General features: G+C 39.7%; 1 non-coding gene across 1 annotated transcript; it reads right to left on the bottom strand.

The window, feature by feature from the left end:
• Positions 1–367: 367 nt before the first annotated feature.
• Positions 368–439, bottom strand: TRNAW-CCA. The gene has a single exon. It is a non-coding gene; the product is annotated as a tRNA-Trp (tRNA).
• Positions 440–25,310: the final 24,871 nt, after the last annotated feature.

A 25,310-nucleotide genomic window follows, 5' to 3' on the forward strand; every position in this document is an offset into this window, starting at 1 on the left:
CTTCAAGTCTGTCCTAAGAAGCAAGAAAGAAGGCTGGCCACTTATTGTAATAAGTATAGTTGGAAATTAGAGGAAGTGATTTATTGTACTGGACAAATGTGACTTTGGGTATAACTGCAGCCATGAAATTAAGACACTTGCTCCTTAGAAGGAAAATCAACACAAAGCTAGATGGTGTATTAAAAAGCAGAGACAACACTTTACCAACAAAGGTCCATATAGTCAAAGCTATAGTTTATCCAGTGAAAGTGAAGTCGTGTCCGACTCTTTGAGACCCCATGGACTGTAGCCTACCAGGCTCCTCCGTCCATGAGATTCTCCAGGCAAGAATACTGGAGTGGGTTGCCATTTCCTTCTCCAGAGGATCTTCCCAACCCAGGGATCAAACCCGGGTCTCCTGCATTGGAGGCAGACGCTTTAACCTCTGAGCCACCAGGGAAGCCCATAGTTTATCCAGTAGTCATGTACAAATGTGAGTGTTGGACCATAAAGAAAACTGAGTGCTGAAGAATTGACGCTATCGAACTGTGGTGCTAGAGAAGACTCTTGAGAGTCCCTTGAGCAGAAAGGAGACCAAACCAGTCAATCCTAAAGGAAATAAATCCTGACTATTCATTGGAAAGACTGATGCTGAGGTTGAAGCTCCAGTACTTTGGCCACCTGATGCAAAGAGCCAACTCACTGGAAAAGACTCTGATTCTAGGAAAGATTGAGAGCAGGAGTAGAAGGGGGTGACAGAGGATGAGATGACTGGATGGCATAATGGACTGAATGGACATGAGTCTGAGCAAACTCTGGGAGATAGTGAAGGACAGGGAAGCCTGGAGTGCAGCAGTCCATAGGGTCACAAAGAATCAGACATGATTTAGTGACTGAACACATGAAAGTTAAAAAAAAAAAAAGCAGAATCTAAAATTAAATTAGCACTTTTTCATAATCCAAAGGTCATCAATATTCATAAATTCTTTACATATCCCGCTACTTCTATCTAAAAAAAGAAAAGATTATGTACTGGTGAACTAAAAAGAAATTTTTAATGCACCAAAATATCACCATAGCTTGTGAAAATAAAAGTTATTTTTATTTTTTCTCTCTTGTGTTTTCTTAATATTCAAAAAATACAAAAAAGTATTATAAATACTTTTATAATAATGATAAGCAAATATTAAAGTATATGCTTTCTATCTTAGAATTTGGCCATATTTCACATATGTTACTCCTCAGCACCATGAAAGAAGAATTATCTTGCTGATGAGGAAGGTAAGAACAGAGAGGGATTTATTTATTTTTTTTTATTTTTAAACTTTACATAATTGTATTAGTTTTGCCAAATATCAAAATGAATCCGCCACAGGTATACATGTGTTCCCCATCCTGAACCCTCCTCCCTCCTCCCTCCATTTAATTTCACTTTTATTTTGAAGATTTGCATTTTCACTCAACTGCCAGAAATAGAGGTTGGAAAACTTAATAAATTTATTTTTCCTATACATTTAAATCACAGAATGATGCTATTTTACTGTCCATAAATTTGAACTTAAAATTAATAAAAATATGTAATTCCCTGGTGGTCCTGTGGTTAAGAATCCCTGCTTTTACTACTGTGGGCCCAGGTTTGATCCTTGGTTGGGGAACTAAGATCCCACAAGCCACATGGCAAGGCCAAAATATAAATTAAAAAAATAAAATAATAAAAATAAAATTATTAAACATATAAAGAAATTATATAATGAAAAGATAATTTATATCAAAATTCAATCTGCTCTGTTATGAAGAATAACAGACATGAACAGGCAATAGCAGTTAAGATTTCTTCAAATAACTTTAACATATCTTTACATTTTAAAAGATGAAAAAGGTAGGGATATTACAATGACATTCTCTTTCTCTTTTTTCCCTTCAAACTCAAGAAAGGTGGCATATCATGATACAGTCATAACAAGTTATCAAGACTTATCTATTATCACACAGCACTTAACCTATTTTTTTAAAATGCCTAATTTCAGAGGAAATAAAACTGATTCTTACTAGAAACTAAATGTCCTGCTCAAGGTCATTAAGATGGATTATAGATTCCAGAATGAAATTTAACTTACTGGTTTTTCACATTTACTATTAGTACCATTCACAGATCCCCTGGAGAAGGGAATGGCTACCCACTCCAGTATTCTTGCCTGGAGAATCCCATGGACAGAGGAGCCTGATAGACTACAGTCCATAGGGTCACAAAGAGTCAGACAGACTGAGCAATTAACACTTTGACTTTCACTTTTCACCATTCATATGATGGATTTTCTATATGTCACATGGTGTCTTTTTCTGGCTGCTTTCAATGTTTTTCTTTTGCTGATCCTTTTCAATCTATAAGGTTATGTCTTTCAACAAGTTTGGGAAAAAATTGGAAATTCTTATTCTAATTTTTCTTTGTGTCCTATTTTCTCTATCTTTGCATTCTGAAACCTTAATCATACTTATGTTAGACATTTTGGTATTATTCTCTGTTTGTTTTCTACCTATTCTTTCAATTAGTCATTTCTATGAATCCACCTTTATTGAGCCCATCTTTGCATGAAATGTTCCCTTGGTATCTCTAATTTTCTTGAAAAGATCTCTAGTCTTTCCCATTCTGTTGTTTTCCTCTATTTCTTTGCATTGATCACTGAGGAAGGCTTTCTTATCTCTCCTTGCTATTCTTTGGAACTCTGCATTCAGATGCTTATATCTTTCCTTTTCTCCTTTGCCTTTCACTTCTCTTCTTTTCACAGCTATTTGTAAGCCCTCCCCAGACAGCCATTTTGCTTTTTTGCATTTATTTTCCATGGGGATGGTCTTGATCCCTGTCTCCTGTACAATGTCATGAACCTCCATCCATAGTTCATCAGGGACTCTATCAGATCTAGTCCCTTGAATCTATTTCTCACTTCCACTGTATACTCTTAAGGGATTTGATTTAGGTCATACCTGAATGGTCTAGTGGTTTTCCCTACTTTCTTCAATTTCAGTCTGAATTTGGCAATCAGGAGCTCATGATGTGAGCCACAGTCAGCTCCCGGTCTTGTTTTTGCTGACTGTATAGAGCTTCTCCCTCTTTGGCTGCAAAGAATATAATCAATCTGATTTTGGTGTTGACCATCTGGTGATGTCCACGTGTAGAGTCTTCTCTTGTGTTGTTGGAAGAGGGTGTTTGCTATGACCAGTGCATTCTCTTGGCAAAGCTCTATTAGCCTTTGCCCTGCTTCATTTCATATTCTAAGGCCAAATTTGCCTGTTACTCCAAGTGTTTCTTGAATTCCTACTTTTGCATTCCAGTCCCCTATAATGAAAAGAACATCTTTCTGGGGTGTTAGTTCTAAAAGGTCTGTAGGTCTTCATAGAACAATTCAACTTCAGCTTCTTCAGCATTACTGGTTGGGGCATAGACTTGGATTACTGTGATATTGAATGGTTTGCCTTGGACACGAACAGAGATCATTCTGTCGTTTTTGAGATTGCATTCAAGTACTGCATTTCGGACTCTTTTGTTGACCACGATGGCTACTCCATTTCTTCTGAGGGATTCCTGCCCACAGTAGTAGATATAATGGTCATCTGAGCTAAATTCACCCATTCCAGTCCATTTTAGATCACTGATTCCTAGAATGTCGACGTTCACTCTTGCCATCCCCTGTTTGACCACTTCCAATTTGCCTTGATTCATGGACCTAACATTCCAGGTTCCTATGCAATATTGTTCTTTATAGCATCAGACCTTGCTTCTATCACCAGTCACATCCACAACTGGGTGTTGTTTTTGCTTTGGCTCTATCCCTTCATTCTTTCTGGAGTTATTTCTCCACTGATCTCCAGTAGCATATTGGGCACCTACTGATCTGGGGTCAGTATCCTATCATTTTGCCTTTTCATACTGTTCATGGGGTGTTCAAGGCAAGAATACTGAAGTGGTTTGCCATTCTATTCTCCAGCGGACCACATTCTGTCAGACCTCTCCACCATGACTCGCCCATCTTGGGTGGCCCCACGGGCATAGCTTGGTTTCATTGAGTTAGACAAGGCTGTGGTCCGTGTGATTAGATTGACTAGTTTTCTATGATTATGGTTTCAGTGTGTCTGCCCTCTGATGCCCTCTCACAACACCTACCGTCTTACTTGGGTTTCTCTTACCTTGGACATGGGGTATCTCTTCACAGCTGCTCCAGTAAAGGGCAGCTGCTGCTCCTTACCTTGGACGAGGGGTATCCCCTCACTGCCATAGTAGGTAGTAAAGTGTAAAGACCTTTTAAAACTAACACCCCAAAAAGATATTCTTTTCATTATAGGGGACTGGAATGCAAAAGTAGGAAGTCAAGAAACACCTGGAGTAACAGGCAAATTTGGCCTTAGAATATGAAATGAAGCAGGGCAAAGGCTAATAGAGCTTTGCCAAGAGAATGCACTGGTCATAGCAAACACCCTCTTCCAACAACACAAGAGAAGACTCTACACGTGGACATCACCAGATGGTCAACACCAAAATCAGATTGATTATATTCTTTGCAGCCAAAGAGGGAGAAGCTCTATACAGTCAGCAAAAACAAGACCGGGAGCTGACTGTGGCTCACATCATGAGCTCCTGATTGCCAAATTCAGACTGAAATTGAAGAAAGTAGGGAAAACCACTAGACCATTCAGGTATGACCTAAATCAAATCCCTTAAGAGTATACAGTGGAAGTGAGAAATAGATTCAAGGGACTAGATCTGATAGAGTCCCTGATGAACTATGGATGGAGGTTCATGACATTGTACAGGAGACAGGGATCAAGACCATCCCCATGGAAAATAAATGCAAAAAAGCAAAATGGCTGTCTGGGGAGGGCTTACAAATAGCTGTGAAAAGAAGAGAAGTGAAAGGCAAAGGAGAAAAGGAAAGATATAAGCATCTGAATGCAGAGTTCCAAAGAATAGCAAGGAGAGATAAGAAAGCCTTCCTCAGTGATCAATGCAAAGAAATAGAGGAAAACAACAGAATGGGAAAGACTAGAGATCTTTTCAAGAAAATTAGAGATACCAAGGGAACATTTCATGCAAAGATGGGCTCAATAAAGAACAGAAATGGTATGGACCTAACAGAAGCAGAAGATATTAAGAAGAGGTGGCAAGAATACACAGAAGAACTGTACAAAAAAGATCTTCATGACCCAGATAATCATGATGGTGTCATCACTCACCTAGAGCCAGACGTCCTGGAATGTGAAGTCAAGTGGGCCTTAGAAAGCATAACTATGAACAATGCTAGTGGAGGTGATAGAATTCCAGTGGAGCTATTTCAAATCCTGAAAGATGATGCTATGAAAGTGCTGCACTCAAAATGCCAGCACATTTGGAAAACTCAGCAGTGGCCACAGGACTGGAAAAGGTCAGTTTTCATTTCAATCCCAAAGAAAGGCAATGTCAAAGAATGCTCAAACTACCACACAATTGCACTCATCTCACATGCTAGTAAAGTAATGCTCAAAATTCTCCAAGCCAGGCTTCAGCCATACATGAACCGTGAACTTCCTGATGTTCAAGCTGGTTTTAGAAAAGGCAGAGGAACCAGAGATCAAATTGCCAACATCCGCTGGATCATCGAAAAAGCAAGAGAGTTCCAGAAGAACATCTATTTCTGCTTTATTGACTATGCCAAAGCCTTTGACTCTGTGGATCACAATAATCTGTGGAAAATTCTTCAAGAGATGGGAATACCAGACCACCTGACCTACCTCTTGAGAAATCTGTATGCAGGTCAGGAAGCAACAGTTAGGACTGGACATAGAACAACAGACTGGTTCCAAATAGGAAAAGGAGTACATCAAGGCAGTATATCGTCACCCTGCTTATTTAACTTATATGCAGAGTACATCATGAGAAACGCTGGGCTGGAAGAAGCACAAGCTGGAATCAAGATTGCCGGGAGAGATATCAATAACCTCAGATATGCAGATGACACCACCCTTATGGCAGAAAGTGAAGAGGAACTAAAAAGCATCTTGATGAAAGTGAAAGAGTAGAGTAAAAAGTTGGCTTAAAGCTCAGCATTCAGAAAACGAAGATCATGGCATCCGGTCCCATCACTTCATGGGAAATAGATGAAGTGGAAACAGTGTCAGACTTTATTTTTGGGGGCTCCAAAATCACTGCAGATGGTGACTGCAGCCATGAAATTGAAAGATGCTTACTCCTTGGAAGGAAAGTTATGACCAACCTAGATAGCAAATTCAAAAGCAGAGACATTCCTTTGCCAACAAAGGTCCGTCTAGTCAAGGCTATGGTTTTTCCCATGGTCATGTATGGGTGTGAGAGTTGGACTGTGAAGAAGGCTGAGCACTGAAGAATTTATGCTTTTGAACTGTGGTGTTGGAGAAGACTCTTGAGAGTCCCTTGGACTGCAAGGAGATCCAACCAGTCCATTCTAAAGGAGATCAGCCCTGGGATTTCTTTGGAAGGAATGATGCTAAAGCTGAAACTCCAGTACTTTGGCCACTTCATGCGAAGAGTTGACTCATTGGAAAAGACTCTGTCGAACACGACTGAGTGACCGAACTGAACTGAACTGATGAATCCACTTTCAGTTTCAACAGACTCCTTTCTGTCTTCTTAAATCTCTTCATAATCACATTCAGTAATTTTTTTTTTTTTAATTTCATACTTTGTGTTTTGCAGTTCTGGAATTGCCATTTAACTTTTTTTTTTTTTTTTTTTTTTTACCATTTACCTTCTTTTCTGAGAGTTCCTATTCATTATAGTGGTTGCAAGCATATTTTCAGTAATTATAATAATTGAATTAGAAATTCAGTATGTGTCTCCTCTCTGAGTTGGTCTTTATTGATAATGTCTCCTTTAGAGTTTGGATCATGTGTTTCTGCTTCTTTGTAGACTGAATAATTCTGGATTGTCAGCTAAAGATTTGGAATGCTATATTATGGAGATTCTGGATTCTGCCATATTCCTCCAGAGAAGGTTGATCTTTTCACTTAGCAGGCAATTAACTCAGCTAAAGAGAAAAGTCTGAATCAGTGTGGTTAGGTAGAAGCTGAAATACGCTGTTTGCTTTGGCTGCACTACTTTAAATCTGCCACATCCATGGATAGCCTAAGGTTTAAAAGTTTACATGAGGAATTTTGAACACCACCTCTGTGATTTTCTCTTTCCAACATTCTTCCCACTCTCTTTTCCAGGTACTGTGAGTCCTTAAGCTTTGTTCTTGAGCTCTTCAAGGTCGTAAGATTAAATGTGTTTGTTTCAGTCTAGGCCAGCCGCACGTGGAAGGCTGGGGCTTGTCTGAGGCCAGATGCTGTGAAATTGGTTTCTCCATAGCACTCCCTCTTCCAAATGTAGAGTGTCGTTCGATTTCAGTCCAGGTTTGGTCTTTCCTCAATTTATAGTTGTTTCCCAAGGAAGGGTTTGTTTATAAGAACTACTTGATTATGACATGAAGTAGAACCATTTTAAAATTAACTTTCATCTTCTGTTTAGTTTATATTTTAATCCTTTCCATGGTTGAGGTGTTTTGCTTAGTGGCTATGAACAGAATCAGACTACTTGGGTTCAAATATTAAATCCTTGGCTAACTGTGAGATCTCTTTTTTTCTCATTTACAAAATGAAAATAGTTATAATAGAACCAATCTTATAGGCTATTTTGTGGGCACTAAATAAGATACTAATTGCAATGTGGTTAGGATATTGGCTGATACTTTATAGATATTTGAATGTTGGTAATGTTAACGTGGGGTCCCCAGGTGGCACAGTGGTGAAGATGCAGGAAATGCAAGAGACACGGGTTCCATCCTTGAGTTGGGAAGATCCCCTAGCAATCCACTCCAGTATTCTCACCTGGAAAATTCCACGGACAGAGGAGCCTAGTGGGTTAGTCCACAGGCTCACAAAGAATCGGACACAACTGAGCGCACATGCACTTATGGTTAATGTAATTAACGTCCCATTATTAAAATATAGATTACATTATCTCTCCCTCCAGAACTCGGGCCACTGAAATTCACAAAGATCTTCACTGGCCATTTTTTATAATCAAATCTTATACCATTCCCAACTTACAACCTTCCTTTGAAGGATTAAAGAAAACACATAAACACATGAATATGCTTAGGGACATCTGCCTTTGGGAAATGACTGAATTTTGGATACTTAGAAATGAATTATTAAAATTTCATGAAGTTTTCCCCTCTGGCCCATTATTTTTGTGGCTGGCTGACTAAACTGTACTTTGTGGACATGGATTGGAACCTTATTTATTTAGAGGAGGAACCATGTGTTATTTAATCAAAAGAGCAAGGTTGCTTTCTTAAATTTGGCCACATGACTTTCTCACATCTTTTTACTTCAAGAGTCAATGTTACAGCTACTGGTAAACTAATCAAAATTACTTTAAAATCGTTTAATAGTTTTAAGTTTGTTTTTTCAATTCAAAAAATAACTTTAGAGTCAATCAGCTAATGAATCCCCTCTTTCTCTTTATTTGGACCACCTTCAAATGCTGATCTGCAGGGGAGAGGGTGGTCAGGGGCTGCAAACACGTTCATAGAAAATCCTGATGGAGAGGAGAAAGCTGGTCTGTCTTTTTCATCCTCTGCAGCTGCTGTAGCTGTGGATCCAGTGCTTTTAAAATTTAGGAATATTATGGAAATTATAGAACTTGTGAAGGGGTGCCTCCAGAGAAAAAAAGTTATAAACTTCACAAGACTCATGAATCACAGGCAAAATGTATTCAGAGTAGAAACATCCGTGATTTTTAGACATCACATCCACTGTGCTTCCTTTGCAGGACCGTTTTAGCCTGAAATTCATACCAGTGCTGAAACCATGCTATGTCACTGTCGTTTTTCCTCCATTGTATTCCTCTAATTTATCTTGTGTCCCTCAGGCAAAGATCAAATGAGGTTTTTCCAAGGTTGGTAAACAATGTTTATATTGTGTCACTTTATTAATATAAATAATAATAATGTTCTATTACTAAGTGTATCTTTACAGTAAGGCATTAACAGCAATTTAACAGAAAGCATCAAGACTTAGCATAAAGCAATGCTTAGCAAAATATTATAAAAGTTACCAGTGCCTTTAGCTATAATATTTTATTCCATTCCATAAATTTGAAAGATTTTTTTTCCAGTAAGAACTGGAAAGTGGAGCTGAATCACGTTATCCCATTTCTATTGCTTTTCCTTTCCATATGTAAGAATTGATGAATGAAACTTTCCTACGTTTGTAACTGAATATTTATACCCAATATTTTTTCTTAATTTTTTCCTTTCAAATAATTATAGCTAAACTTCCCTTGAACTAAATTAAAAAGCAAGATGCAAATTGTCTGTATATTGTGGTTGCAATTATGTAAAAATATGACTGCATATGAATAAAGGACTAGAAGGGGATATACAGAAATTACTTTAATTATATAACATGATGGAAATTACAGGAGTTTTCCCACACACATACCATTTAAGTTTTATGTAATATTCTGTTATTGTTTTCAAAATAATATATTTTTTAAGTTTCCCCATTGACAAGTCTGTCAGCTTGAAAATTTATTAGGTGATTTTTAAATTAAATCCATTTTTTCCCCTACTTTCAGAAGCTCCTGCTCATAGCTTCCCCGTCCATTCCTCTTGCTGTAAATTCACTGTTTCTCATTTGAGGGGAGTTTGTTGAGCACCAAAACTAGGCCTGATCACCCGGATGCAGTGGCCGAGATGATGTGTTGCATCAATTACTTTTCCCCTCAAACCTTTGCTTTCTGATGATTCACAGGAAGTGCTCCAAGGATGCCATTTCTAATGGTTATTCTAATTCTGTCCTGTCTTTACCAAATCTTATACAAACAATCTTTACAGCAGGTTCACGTGATCAAACAAACACAAACCCTAACCTCTTTCAATCTTCCCATCTTTGGCAATCACACAAACCATGATCCTCTTTGCTCCCCAGGGACAATCTGCTTTTCAAGTTCGGTGACATTTTCTCCTTTCCCCTCATTTGTTATTACAGCAGGACATTTAACAGGCTCAGCTGATGCTTCTTTTTAAACCTCTTCTCCATCTCTCTGCCACTCAAAAATCAACTTCTATCTCATTTGAATGATTCCCATTCTTATTTTTTAACAGCCTCGATTTTTTTTTTCTCTCTCAATGATTTCATTCGTTAGGATGATGCTTGCAGTAATCATTCAGTTGAACTTTGAACAACACAAGTTTCAACTGCCATGTACCCACCTGTATGCAGATCTTTTAAATAACTATTTTGGAGAGTTGTGACTATTTGAAAACTTTGCAGATGAACCATGTAGCCTAGAAATATTGAAAAAATCAGAAAATGTTACGTATGTCATGGATGCCTAAAGTATATGTGGATATACATACAAAAATATGCATTGATTGTTTATGTTTTTGGTGAGGCTTCCAGTCAACAGTAGTTATTAGTAGTTAAGTTTGGGGGAGTTTAAAGTTTTATGTGGATTTTTGACTGTGTAAGAAGTTAGTGTCCCTAACCCTCACATTCTTCAAGAGTCAACTATAATTTTAATAAATAAATTTTGTTGAGGGTTCATTATATATCAGGCTCTATACTAATAAGTGCATAACTCATTTCCATGATATCATTTAATTTTTACAAAACCACAAAAAGGTAAACTGCTTACTGTCTTTTTCTTTTCTTTTTAAAAAAATTTTATTGGCGTATAGTTGATTTACAGTTTTGTGTTAGTTTCAGGTGTATAGCAAAGTGAGTCAGTTACAGACACATGCACATATATATATATGTACCAATCAAATAATGCAACTCAATTTTACTTAGTCAAGGGTCCTCATTTATTATTTAGAAAAATTTTGTTAGACTATCTCAGATTTTCCTTTTCTTTTTGTCATAGACCACAAAGCCAGCATCTTTTTGCTTTATAGAATAGCAGAGTGAAACAGTGCAGGAAAGAAGTTTGAAAATGTACTTTGGATCCTGTCTTTATCACTGGCAGCTTGCTGAACTTGAGCATTACATAACTTCTCCCAGTCTAATTTTGCACCTGTAAAATAAGGTAATATCTTCTGCTGTGCAAGACTAATGTCAAGATTACATAAGACTTCTATGTTTGGTACATAGAAGGAATCTAATAAAAGAGAAATAATAGTTATATTTTTTTCTTAGAGGTTCTGTTGTAACACTCTTATTTTCATTTTATTGTATTTGAATTTTTACTTTACCAAAGGCATGGTTTATCTTCCTTATATTGACAGTAAAGTTATGGGCTAACACTACACCTACATTTACTTCAGAATTCTTATATACTGGGTTGGCCAAAAAGTCCATAAGACATTATGGGAAAACCTGAACAAACTATTTGGCCAACCCAGTACAAAATCTTCCCTTAAAGTGAAAGTGAAGTAGCTCAGTCGTGTCCGATTCTTTGCGACCCTGTGGACTGGACTGTACCTTACCAGGCTCTTCCCTCCATGGGATTCTCCAGGCAAGAGTACTGGAGTGGGTTGCCATTTCCTTCTCCAGGGGATCTTCCCAACCCAGGGATCGAACCCGGGTCTCCCGCATTGTGGGCAGATGCTTTAACCTCTGAGCCACCAGGGAATTCCCTGAAAAATAGATCACATTTGGGGAGTTAACACTTAGCCACTCACCTTCCTAACAGTCTAGAACATCACATATTAATAATCTATTTTTCTCTCCTGAAAATAATATTCTTCTCCTATAAATACCGCAGGCAGGTTCTTTACCACTGAGGCATCAGAGAAGCCCATGGTAAGCAGCACAGAGATGAAATAAGCGGCAGTGATCTAGCCTGGAAAACACATCACCTTTAACAATTTTGCTTCCATCAGAAGACACACTGTGAGTTGTAAACAACTAATTTGGGAATATGTGTTGGGAACACAATTAAAATATCATGTGCTAGAGAGCAGTAGGTCTTAATCAGTGAGTTGCGTGCAAATATTACAATATACGAGAACTTCCCTGATGGCTCAGTCAGTAAAGAATGGGCCGACCAATGCAGAAGACTTGGGTTCAATCCCTGGGTCAGAAAGATCCCCTGGAGGAGGAAAATGGAAAGCTACTCTAGTATTCTTGCCTGGAATAGCCCATGGACTGATGAGCTTGGTGGGCTACAGCCCATGGAGTCACAAAGAGACATTACAGAGACTAAGCACATCCACAATATGGTAAATGGGATATAAGATAAACTATTAACTTTCCTGTCATTTTGCCTACTTTTAAGAATGATTTCTGTAGTTGAAGCAGCTGTAGGAATAAAATTGGTTATTAAAATAAAAAGACGAATTTTTCACTGAGTTTTCCCTGAGGAAAACAAGAGAGCTGCTCTTGGTGAGCATTGACTAGTGGGCCTATGGACTCGAGAGTGCAGAGGTAACTTAAATTACTTGGGGATTATCCTTACGCTGGAAAAAAAAAAAGTGAGATGTTGATTTTCACACCCAGAAGACTGGGGAGGCATTTTTTAAATAGTCGAAGACACCTTGATCAAATGACTTTTCACAGAAATTTTTATTACACTGTAAAACTTGACATTTACATCCACCGGGCTACAGAAATTAAAAGATATTTATACTCACTCACTGAGGTAAAGTCAAGTTGGAAAATTGACTGAAATTAGGACAAAAGACATTTTGTCACAAGCAAAGGAAAACAACAAAGGAGATTCATGTGACGTACTTGGTAAACTGCACATTCACCCAGAATTAAACAGAATATTTACTGAGCACATATTATGTGCCTGGCACTGCAATGGGTGCTCAGAATTCCTGTGAACAAGGCAGGCAAGTTCTCTAGCCTCACTGAGCTTCTAGCCCAGTGGCAAAGGCAGATCAATAAGCATAGGGTTGGCTTATACATTTAAATTCCATTCAGAGAAGTGACTTATGCTGCTAACATAACAAAGGTCCATCTGGACTTCCCTGGTGGCCCAGTGGTTAGGAATCTGCCTGCCAATGCCAGGAAGATGGGTTCAATCTCCGATCCAGGAAGATTCCACATGCCTTGGAAAAACAAAGCTTGCGTGCCCCAATTACTGAGCCTGTGCTCCAGAGCCAGCACATGTCACAAGAGAAGCCACCTCATTGAGAAGCCCTCACACTGCAAGGAAGAGTAGCCCCAGCTTGCCACAACTGGAGAAAAGCCCACGTCTAGCTACAAAGACCCAGGGCAGCCCACCTCCAAAATAATAATAATAATAAAGGGTCATCAACCCAGGAATCAGAATATTAGTAAGGGTAGAGGAGGGAAACCAAATCTCTGACACGTTGGAGATTCCAGAAGGCTTCCATCCAAACTCAGGAATAGGAGCAGTTTGTTTCCAAGCCCCTGAAATCCCTAAGGTCTTCGTTTCCTTCTCTTCCAGCTCAAGTAGGCACAACTGTACTGTATTCATGCTCCACCTGCAAATGCTTGTACCTCATAGCGTAAGAATGTGTATCTATAGTAGAGTTACTAATTCCTCAGGGTCATGTAAATGTTAACTGAATAAATTTTGCATTAAAATGTAGTGAGTGGGGAATTTTACAGGAGAATCCCTCATAGGACAGGATCGAGTTATGGTCCCTCATGATATCAGCTAAGTAGTCCCCAGGGAGATACTGTTTATGAATAGATCTGACAGGACATCAACAAGATTCAACTTCCTGTCACTAAATATTTTTCTTTCAAATAAAAGGAAAAATGCACTCAGATAAAACTACAGCTGTGAGCACTTACGTGGTGGTGCCATGGATAAGAAGTCACCTGCCAATGCAGGACACACGGGTTTGGTCCCTAGTCTGGGAAGATTCCACATGCCATGGAGCAACTAAGCCTGTGTGCCACAACTGCTGAAGCCCATGTGCCTAGAGCCCGTGTTCTGCAGCAAGAAAAGCCACCGCAATGAGAAACCTGCACACCACAGCAACGAGTAGCCCCCGCTCGCCGTAACTAGAGAAAGCCCATGCACAGCAATGAAGACTCAGTGAGCCAAAATCAACAGATTTTGATCTGTTGATCAGATCAAAAAAAATTTAAACATTTTTTAAAAAACAGTATTCTTTCCATTTATATATTAAAAAAAATCAGCTGTGAAAAGTCCCATTTCTTGGCCAACTAGCATCATCCTAAGAAGAAAATGTATGGCTGGACAGAGTGCATTTCTTAAATAGAAGCAACAAGTAACCTCAACAGTAGGAAATCTGTCCCTTCTTGAACAGTCCTTGTGTGGTCAGCTTCTCCATCTGCCAGCTTTTACTCCCTCCCCACACCTTGTCTTCAAAGTCCTCCTTTCCCTGGGAACTCCTGTAGGGCAGAGCCTCATCTGGACCATATCTGTGGGTGAAGTCCTATCCTTCGTCCTGGAAAAGGTGAGCCACTGAGCAACACATGGCACAAATCCTCCCAGCCTCCGCCAACACTTGGTTTTAACTTAATGCTGAAGATTACGTGATGCTCTCATTAAAGGACGCAATCGAATTACACATTAATTTGCTCTAAGCCCATGCCTATTTTTTGGTGGCAGAATCATAATAAAACTCTAAATTTTGGTAAAACTAATCAGCCTGACTCGCATTGGCCTGAAGTGGCAATTACTCTGATCTCATTGCCTTGGAGAGAGTTGGTGCTATTTGGTTTGACCTAACATGCAGTGGGATGAATGACTTTTAAAATACTTAATTACACATGCAAGGCCAACTACAAGGGTAGCCAGCTGTAAGAAATGTCCAGCTTACAGACCACGCACCTTCATGTGGGCACATATACAATGCAACGAGACAGAGTAATAGAAATGATTATCCCTAAAAATATTTAATCTCCAGGATGCTGTTTGCCGTTAACAAGATTGATGTCTGCTCTTGGGGACCTTACATGCAAAGGCAGTGAAATGAACAGATCCATATGTTACAGATTCATTAAAACCAGGCAGTGTCTTACGATTACAAATTAAATTGGTACATCTGGAAAAAGGAATACTGGGATTTACAGGTTTTTGTGATTTTTTTCCTTATCATAAAATAATGGAAATTGTGGTTCTGATTTTTATTTGATTAAAGGAATCATTTCATTGTTCTAATTGGAAAGGTATGTAGAACTTTTGGAACATACGCATATGGCTCAGGTTTGCTGATGGTGTCTGTTAATTTGGCATTGTTAACAGTCTGCTTTTTTCCCCCAGTGTTCATATTTTTCGTTAGTCAGAAATTATTTAGTTGAGCAGTTTTTCTTTAATTTCCACTTTTTTTTTTCCTCCAGAGGGCTTTCTGACTTAAAATGTGTTGAGACTTTTTATTGCTTTTATGTCCATCTGAATTTTCTCTAGTAACACAATTTTACGTGCGATTGGGATAAAGACATTTCAAAATCCCTCCAGAGCGGTTCAGTTTGGAAAACATCCTATACACATGATTTGCTGGAGGCAAGCTCACGTTACAGATTAAAAGTCTATGCCAAGACAATAGAAAAAATCATAATTTCTTCAAATCAAAAGGGAAAGCTATTTTTTATCTTTTTTTCTTTTTCCCTGAGCCTGAAAGACCTATTGCGAACTTTGAAGGGAAAGCGCACCATCACAAGCCTGGTAAGATATTACTCTCCACCCGTTGTTAAAGCCTCAATCTGTACAAATGTCTCAAGTAGAAGGATGTGCTAGGAGCTTACAGAAATGCCTCTCACAGCCGACCGGCTGACCATGCTAAGTGACCACAGCCGTGACGCCAGGAAAATGACAGATGAAACCAACCAAACAACCACATCTCCCAGATGGACACGGAGCGAACTCTCACTGGTTGGAAAAAGCTTTCCTATAACTTCTCTTCTGGAGCTAATTTCCTGCTTAGTCATAAACACACATAGAGAATGCAGCATCCAGTGCTATAAAAAATAAACACATCCAGAAACTCTCTAGTAATTGTTAAGTCAGAAGAAGTTTTACTAGTTGCTAAAGCTGCCTTGTAATTTAAGATCATTTATTTTAGATTAGTCACTGGAGAAATATCGCAGTGGTTCATGCCCAACTTGTCTTTCCGAAAGGGCGTTAAAGAGTCATTTACTGTGGCTTGCATTCCAACCAAACACAGTTCAATGTAAACTTTCTATTTGCAACTTGAAGTACATCTTTCTACTTTTCTGTATTGCTTATAGAGGCTAACCTTTTAAATATTCCTTTGTTAAACACTCATCTTTCTGTGTTTCGTACTAATATTGAACACTGTTTATACAAGGTCCATGCAATGGCAATATAGATTGTGAATCAGAAATCTGCAGAAGTTCATACAGAGCCACCTTTCCAAAAGAAATACTTAGTTTTACCTTTAGTGTTCCCAGCTTACGTACAATAAAATGTCAAATAAACTTAAGGTTTTTAATCAAAGTAAATAAAGCCTGAGCGAAGTACCAAGGGGCAAATTCAAGGCCTCTTTGTAACATAAACAATGTTTTAATAACTGAGCAGCCTCACTGACTTAATACCTAAAAACAAGGTTACTCCTGCAGGGATGTGGGTCATACCATCTGCCAACATGTTGTCTGAGTCTGAGGACGGGAAGAAGAGGCAGGAGGAGAAGCGGAGAACAGGCTCCACCATGTTGCTTCGACCAGCCTTTTATGACATGATTTTCCCTTTCCAACTCCCCTAAAATCCCCGTCATTGGAACCAAATATCAAGCCCTCTATTCTCTTATTAATACATAAAATTAGTTATTTACCACAAAGGTGTGCTTGATGCTCAGCTGGACACATATGGCTAGCAACATAGCTATCCCAGAGACTTTCTTGATGGTCCAGTGGTTAAGATTCTATGCTTCTACTGCAGGGTGTGAGTTCGATCCTTAGTCATGACATTAAAATCCTGCATGTTGTGCTGCTGCTGCTGCTGCTGCTGCTGCTAAGTTGCTTCAGTCGTGTCCAACTCTGTGTGACCCCATAGACGGCAGCCCACCAGGCTCCCCTGTCCCTGGGATTCTCCAGGCAAGAACACTGGAGTGGGTTGCCATTTCCTTCTCCAACACATGAAAGTGAAAAAATAAAGTGAAGTTGCTCAGTCGTGTCTGACTCCTAGCAACCCCACGGACTGCAGACCCCCAGGCCCCTCCATCCATGGGATTTTCCAGGCAAAAGTACTGGAGTGGGATGCAATTGCCTTCTCCGTGCATGTTGTGAGGTACAGCCAAATATTTTTTAAATAGTTCATAGTATGAATTTGAAAGAGCCCCTCCCCAAGGCATCACAGACTTCATGATCCCTGCTTTGGTCCCAAACAACAAACTCCAGAATCCTATATGTCTTTCCTCTATATGCCTTTTTTTTTTAAACTTTACAATATTGTATTAGTTTTGCCAAATATCGAAATGAATCCGCCACAGGTATATCTGTGTTCCCCATCCTGAACCCTCCTCCCTTCTCCCTCCCTATACCCTCCCTCTGGGTTGTCCCAGTGCACCAGCCCCAAGCATCCATTATCGTGCATCGAACCTGGACTGGCGACTCGTTTCATACATGATATTATACATGTTTCAATGCCATTCTCCCAATTCTCCCCACCCTCTCCCTCTCCCACAGAGTCCAAAAGACTGTTCTATACATCAGTGTCTCTTTTGCTATCTCGTATACAGGGTTATTGTTACCATCTTTCTAAATTTCATATATATGCATTAGTATACTGTATTGGTGTTTTTCTTTCTGGCTTACTTCACTCTGTATAATAGGTTCCAATTTCATCCACCTCATTAGAACTGATTCAAATGTATTCTTTTTAATGGCTGAGTAATACTCCATTGTGTATATGTACCATAGCTTTCTTATCCATTCCTCTGCTGATGGGCATCTAGGTTGCTTCCATGTCCTGGCTATTATAAACCAATGCCTTTCATTAGTACTTGAGGGCCAAAGTGGCTCAGATGATAAAAAATCTGCCTGCAGCATGGGAGACCAGGATTTGATCCTTGGGTTGAGAATATCCCTTGGAGGAGGAAATGGCAACCCACTCCAGTATTCTTGCCTGGAGATTTCCAGGGACAGAGGAGCCTGGCAGTTTACAATTCCTGGAGTCACAGAATTGGACATGCCTGAGTGACTAACACTTTGGGACTCTGCTTGAACCTAATGGCTGGCATCTCTCCTTAACATTCAGTGGTCCTCTCTTAATGGTTGTTAAATGTTTTTAATGTTACCCCTGATTACAGGCAAGCATATTTCCTCCAAAAAGTTGGGAGAGGAGAAGACTTCCCATTTTCCCATCTCTCTTAACTCATGGATATATACAGACAAGCAGACATGAAGCAGACCCTTCCTAAGATCCAGTCAACCTGCCTCTGAGGAAATGAACACCCGGACAGGTGAACTTCACAAGGATGATGACTGTGAGTACAAAGCACAAGTCTGGGAAGACAACCTCAGCAAAGTTGTCCTGGGGAATATTTTCCTGAGTCCCAGGGCCCATATATGACAAAGGTATTGGGGGCCCTGAACCAGTCAGCAGTGGGAAATGGAGGTGTGGGATGGGGGCCAAGTAAGGAAGAAAGAAAGAAGAAACCACAAGCCTACTTGGTTTCCTTTGTAATTTTCCAACAGTGAGTCTGAGTTAATGAAAAGTCCTCATGGAAATTTCCATTTCTTTTTTCTTTTCTTTTTTTGGCTGTGCAGCATATGGGATCTTAGTTCCCCAACAGGTGATTGAACCCATATCTCCTGCATTGGAAATGGAGTCTTAAACCAGTGGACCACCAAGGTATCCCCAAAAGTTCCATTTATTTTAAACACTTTCCATTTCACTTTTCAAACTATAGTTCACGTGCCACTTCCCCTGCTCCCTCTCTGAACACCAGAGCATGCACGACTTTGCTGAGTTAGAATTCTTCGGTGTCCTTGTATGTTGCTTCCTTAAAGCTCAGAGATCCGTAAATCTAGTGTGCTCAGTAGCTCAGTCATGTCCAACTCTTTGCAACCCCATGAACTGTAGCCCACAACGCTCCTCGATCCATGGGATTTTCCAGGCAAGAATACTAGAGTGGGCTGCCATTTCCTTTTAGTATTTCTGTGTAACCCAGAGCTCCACACAATGTCTGCACACAGATCAAGAAAAAGGCAAATGTGCCCCCTCTCACCACTCTTTTTCACATCCTGCTGAGTTTTATTAATATCATAAGACAAAAAAGGAATAAAAGGCATACAGATTGGGAAGGAAAAGATAAAACAGTATCCGTTCACAGATGGCATAATCTCATGTGTAGAAAACCAAAATGAACTGAAAAAAAAAATTCCTGCAATTACTAAGCAATGACAGAAATGTTGCAGGAGACAAGGTTAATATGCAAAAGTCAATAATTTTCCCATATAACAATAATCAAACAGTGAAATTTGAAACTAAAGCCACAATGACATTTACATACACACCCTCCTAAAATAACATACTTAGGTATAACTCTAACAAAATATATATGAGACTGATATGAGGAAAACTACAAAACCTTGATGAGAGAAAGCAAGGCAAAACTAATATATTAATATTAAAGTACGTAACAGGAGGACTCAATATTGTCCAGATGGCAGGACTTCCCAACTTGATCTATAGATTCAACACAAGGCCAATCAAAATCCCAGAAAGATATTTTGTAGATATTGACGAACTGATTCTAAAGTTTGGATGAAGAGGCAAAAGACCCAAAATAGCCAACACAATATTGAAGGAGAAGAATCAAGTTGGAGTCCAGCCACTACACTTCAAGACATTCTAAAGCAACAGTAATCAGGAGAATGTTCCAAAACAAATAAGCACACTAATTTATCCCAGATCTTGAAGTACATGTCTCAAAGGGATGTCGAGGAATTTCTTCCAATAGTATTTATCAGTGTCTACCATTGATGATTGAATAGCAGCTACTATTTTTTATTGGGACTGAAGCTCCCATACTTCGGCAACCTGAGGCAAAGAGCCGACTCATTGGAAAAGACCCTGATCCTGGGAAAGGCTGAGGGCAGGAGGAGAAAGGGGCAGCAGAGGATGAGATGGTAGAATAACATCACCGACTCAATGAACATGAGTTTGAGCAAACTCGGAGATAGTGAAGGACAGGGAAGCCTGGTGTGCTGCACTCCGTGGAATCGCATAGAGTCAGACATGACTGCCGTGACTCAGCACACACACACAGTTGCTTTACAATGTTATGTTACTCTCTGCTGTACAACAGTGTGAATCAGCTGTATGTATACATACATCTCCTCCCTCTTGGACCTCTCTCCCCGCCATAACCCCCATCCCACCCCTCTAGGGCATCTCAGAGCACTGAGCCGAGCTCCCTGTGCTACATAGCAGCTTACAGCCACTGTGGAGAACAGTGTGGAGGTTCCTTAAAAAAAACGAAAAATACCCATGACACAGCAGTCCCACTACTAGACACGCATCCTGAGAAAACCATAATTCCAAAAGATATATCCATCCAAATGTTAATTCCAGCACTATTTATTAATACAGTAGCCAGGGCATGGAAGCAGCCTAAGCTGTAATTCATGCTTTTAACCACAACACAATACATTCTTTATGGGGAGACCTGGGTGGACTATAAGGTGACAAGTGCAAAGACGTAGAAAATTGCCTCTCAGGATGTCAGCAAAGATGCAATAGCACAATGTGGTCCAAATTTTGTTATTTTGCAAAAGAGGAAACTGAAGTAAAAAGGAAATAGATGCAACTCTAGTAAAAGGAAAGATCAGAAAGTCTGGTTTTTTCAAATGCTTTTCTCCTGTATATCCCACCCTCAATGCCTCAATGTGACACCTGGTGAGTGGCAGGTAACTATTACCTAGGTGACAGACACCAAGCGGGCAGGCAGTATGCCCTAAATAAAGAAATAAGGAGTACATTTCTTACTTCTTACAAAGTAAGAAGACATTTGAAAATATCTGATTTTGGTTTTCATAAGTATTTTTTGGAATATAAGTGGAGCTAAAGGCTCAGGAGATTTAAACTCATTGACATCTCAGTTATAAAGAAAATGAATTCAAGTTCAGGTTTCTTCCTAAAGAAAATAATCCCGATGTCCCTGGCATGGGGATTCTGGATAAATCAGCATGTACCACACACACACACACACACACACACATCATGTGTAAATGTTGGGTATTTCAACAAGACTTGGAATAACATTTATTTTCAAAGAGTGTAATAAAAAAATTCCCTTGAATGCTGAGATTTCCTGTCGTAATTACCTATTTAGTGAAAAATAGTTTAAGGAAACCTGTCGAGTTCCTGAATTATGCATCTAACCCGGGAAAGCTGTTTTGAGTACGTATTTCTCTCTCTGAGATTGGACAGGGAGTGTTTGAGATTTGAGAAGGAGTATCCAAATATTTTGGCTTCCATTGCCAATGCAGGAGACTTAAGAGACCCAGGTTGGATCCCTGGGTGGGGAAAATCCCCTGGAGGAGGGCATGGCAACCCACTTGAGCATTTTTGCCTGGAGAATCCCATGGACAGAGGAGCCTGGTGGGCTGCAGTACATGGGGTCGCTAAAGAGTCAGACATGACTGAAGTGACTTAACACACACGTACTCATCCAGACATTTGCTGGAGCCTCCAAACAATGTTACACTGGGCTGATTATAAGCCATAAAAAGGATCAAACTCGGGTCTCCTGCATTGCAAGTGGGTTCTTAATGATCTGAGCTACAAGAAAACCCCACACTCTTCTTTATCTGGTATCAATAAGGCTGTGGCTGTTTCCTTTTTACTTGCAAGTTCCTGATCTATATTTTCTTCTTAATTCTGCCCCATTGGAAGTTTTATTTTTGCTAATAATTTATAATTATTCATATATTTTGAAAACTAGTCTTTGGTTTGTCATGTATATTGAAAACATATTGTCTTATTCTTTCACCTTTTGAACAGTTGAATACATTTCATGTCCAATGATAATGTCTTGAGCTTCTTGGTTTGGGGGAAAGGGAGTGTACTTGACAAACATAAGGCCCTAAAGCATATTGAGAACTTTACCGCAACGATGAGTCAGACACAGTGAACGAATAGAGGATGCGCTGTTGTTGGTGAGATTCAATCAAAAGGAGACTGTTGCATGAGAGACTAGGTGTCCAAGAGTTTAATGAGTTAATTCTAGTGGTTGAGGGGACATTAAAAATCTATTCCATTCCGAGAATCCATAAGCCAGCATACTTGGTTGCCGGACCAAACAACATGGGAGGTTGGGTCGCTCAAGGTTACAGTGGTTACTGGGAAGAATCTCTAGTCCTGGTGGTCAAAACTAATGAAGAAAGCCAAGGCTGTTGGCAAAACCTGAATAAAATATGAGCCCTACCCAAATGACAGCCCCTAGCCTGGCTCTAATGGCATCGTCTTCACCTGAGTGTTGAAATAAACACTTCACCTCAGGCCACATTCCATACATACTGATTCAGAATCTGATTTTAACAAGATCTCCAAGTGATCTGAACATATTAAATGTGAGTTGCTCTGCTCTAGAAGGATTTTTTTTTCCAGGACTAGTAACAGGGTATTTAAGAGGGATAATTATAAGTATGATAGGTAAGTACAAGTTAGTTAATTCTGTGTTTTGGTAGCTCTTGCTGATTTTTTTCACAGAATTTTTACCTGTATTTTCCCACTTGAACCTCATAACAATTCCAAGAGGAAACAGCTTTAAAGGCTGTTTAATTGGCTGGGAAAAGTAAAGTAAATTAAACAAGGCTGGTTATAGAAATGATTGCCTTAGTTTTAAAATTTATTTATTTTTACTTGGAGGACGATTGTTTTACAATATTGTGTTGGCTTCTGCCATGCAACTACATGAATCAGCCATTGGTATACACATGTCCCCTCCCTGTTGAACCTCCCTCGCACCTCCCACTCCATCCCAACCCTTTAGGTTGTCACAGAGCACCAGGTTTGAGCTCCCTGCATCATACTATGCTAGCAAGAAGCACATCAGGGGCTGTTGGGGGCCAGAAGTAGGGGAGGGGACTAGCTGCAAAGGGGCACCAACTTTTCAGGGTGACCAGCATGTTCTATCAGAGAAGGCAATGGCACCCCACTCCAGTACTCTTGCTTGGAAAATCCCATGGACGGAGGAGCCTGGTAGGCTGCAGTCCATGGGGTCGCTAAGAGTCGGACACGACTGCGCGACTTCACTTCCACTTTTCACTTTCATGCATTGGAGAAGGAAATGGCAACCCATTCCAGTGTTCTTGCCTGGAGAATCCCAGGGACAGGGGAGCCTGATGGGCTGCCGTCTATGGGGTCGCACAGAGTTGGACACGACTGAAGCGACTTAGCAGTAGCAGCAGCAGCATGTTCTATATCTTAGTTGCAGTGACGGTTTCATGACATATATTGCAGACAAAACTCATTAAACTGTGCACTTAAAATGGGTAAAGTTTACTATATGTAAATTATAAATCAATAAAGCTGATTTAAAAATTACAGCAATAGACTCTGGTATTGCTATTGTTATTGTTGCTGTTTAGTTGCTAAGTCATGTCTAACTCTTTGCAACCCAGGCTCCTCTGTCCATGGAATTCTCCAGGCAAGAATACTGAAATGGATAGCCATTTCCTCCTCCAGGAGATCTTCCCCACCCAGGGATTGAACCCGCAGCCTCTGCTTGGTAGGTAGAATCTTTACCACTGAGCCACCTGGAAAGCCCAGACTTTGGCATTAGGAAGTGTTTACTGGTATGTTTTATATTATAATATAGTTTTACACCTTTTTGATAGAACCCTTTATTACCCTAAGTTGTACTTGCTTTCCCATATGCTCCCAAACAATGATACTGGCAGAAGTCACAAAATGATGTTTTCATCTCAGAAGAAGCAACTGTTTAGCTTAAATGATTACCTAGGAGGAAAGAAACCACATACATAAAGTGAAAAATGCTAAAGAAATACTGAAAATGACTCCTGGACCACTTCTTTTCTTCCAGCTTTATTGAGATATTATTGACACACAACACACGTTAGTTAAGTTGTGCAAAGTGATGACTTGATACATATATATATAGTGCAAAATGATAACATAGTAAGGTTATCATCCATCCCCTCACATAATTATCATTTGAGGGGAATGATAACATTTGAGATCCACTGTATTGACAACTTCAAGTATATAATGTTGTTTAGTTGCTAAGTTGTGTCCAACTCTTGCAACCCCATGGACTGTAGCCCACCAGGTTCCTCTGTCCATGGGATTTCCCAGGCAAGAATACCGGAGTCAGTAGCCATTTCCTTCTCCAGGGGATCTTCCCAACCCAGGGATCAAACCCTAATTTCCTGATTGACAGGCGGATTCTTTACCACTGGGCCACCTGAGAAACCCCTAGTATATAATATGATGTTTACTAATTAGTCACCATGCTGTAAGCTAGATCCCCAGAACTTATCCATCTTATAGCTGGATGTTTGGTCCCTTTGACCAGCATCTGAGTATTTCCCCCACCTCCCCACCCTCAGCCTCTGTCAACTACCTTCTACTCTCTATTTTTATGAGTTGACTCCAAGTATAAATGAGAACATACAATATTCATTTTCTCTCTGTCTTATTTCACTTAGCATAATGCCCTCGAGGCCAATGATCCAAAGGCAGCATTTCCTTCTTCTTGTGGCTGAATAACATTCCAGTTCACATCTTCATCCATTCATCTGTCCAGGGACACTGAAGCTGTTTCCATGTCTTGGCCGTTATGAATAATGTTGTTATGAATGTGGAGCTGCAGATATCTCTTCAAGACTATTTTTATGTACTTCAGATTTATACTCAGAAGTAGAACTGTTAAATCTTATGCTAGTTTTTTTTTTTTTTAATTTTTTTTGAGAAACCTCCATACTGTTTTCCATCGTGGCTGCATCAACAGTGTACAGATGGCTACCTTTTTTCAGCACCTTTACCTGCACTTGTGATCACTTGTCTTTTCGATTCCTACAGGTGTGAGGTGGTACCTCATTGTGGCTTTGGTTTGCATTTCCCTAATGATTAATGCTACTGAGCATCTTTTCATGTGTTTGTTGGCCATTTGTATGTCTTCTTTGAAAAAAATGTCTATGCAAGTCTTCTGCCCATTTTTTTAATCAAATCATTTGGGTCTGGAGTTGGTTTGGTTTTGTTTTTATTTTTCCTATTGAGTTGGAGGCGTTCCTTGTATTTTGGATGGTGGTGATTTAGTTGCCAAGTCATGTCTGACTCTTGAGACACCATGGACTGTAGCCTGCCAGGCTTCTCTGTCCATGGGATAATCCAGGCAAGAATACTACAGTGGGTTGCCATTTCCTTGTTCAGGGGATCTTCTCAACCCAGGAACTGAACA

The sequence above is a fragment of the Bubalus bubalis genome, chromosome 12 (genome assembly GCF_019923935.1).
Source record: "Bubalus bubalis isolate 160015118507 breed Murrah chromosome 12, NDDB_SH_1, whole genome shotgun sequence".
Taxonomy (NCBI): Eukaryota; Metazoa; Chordata; class Mammalia; order Artiodactyla; family Bovidae; genus Bubalus; species Bubalus bubalis.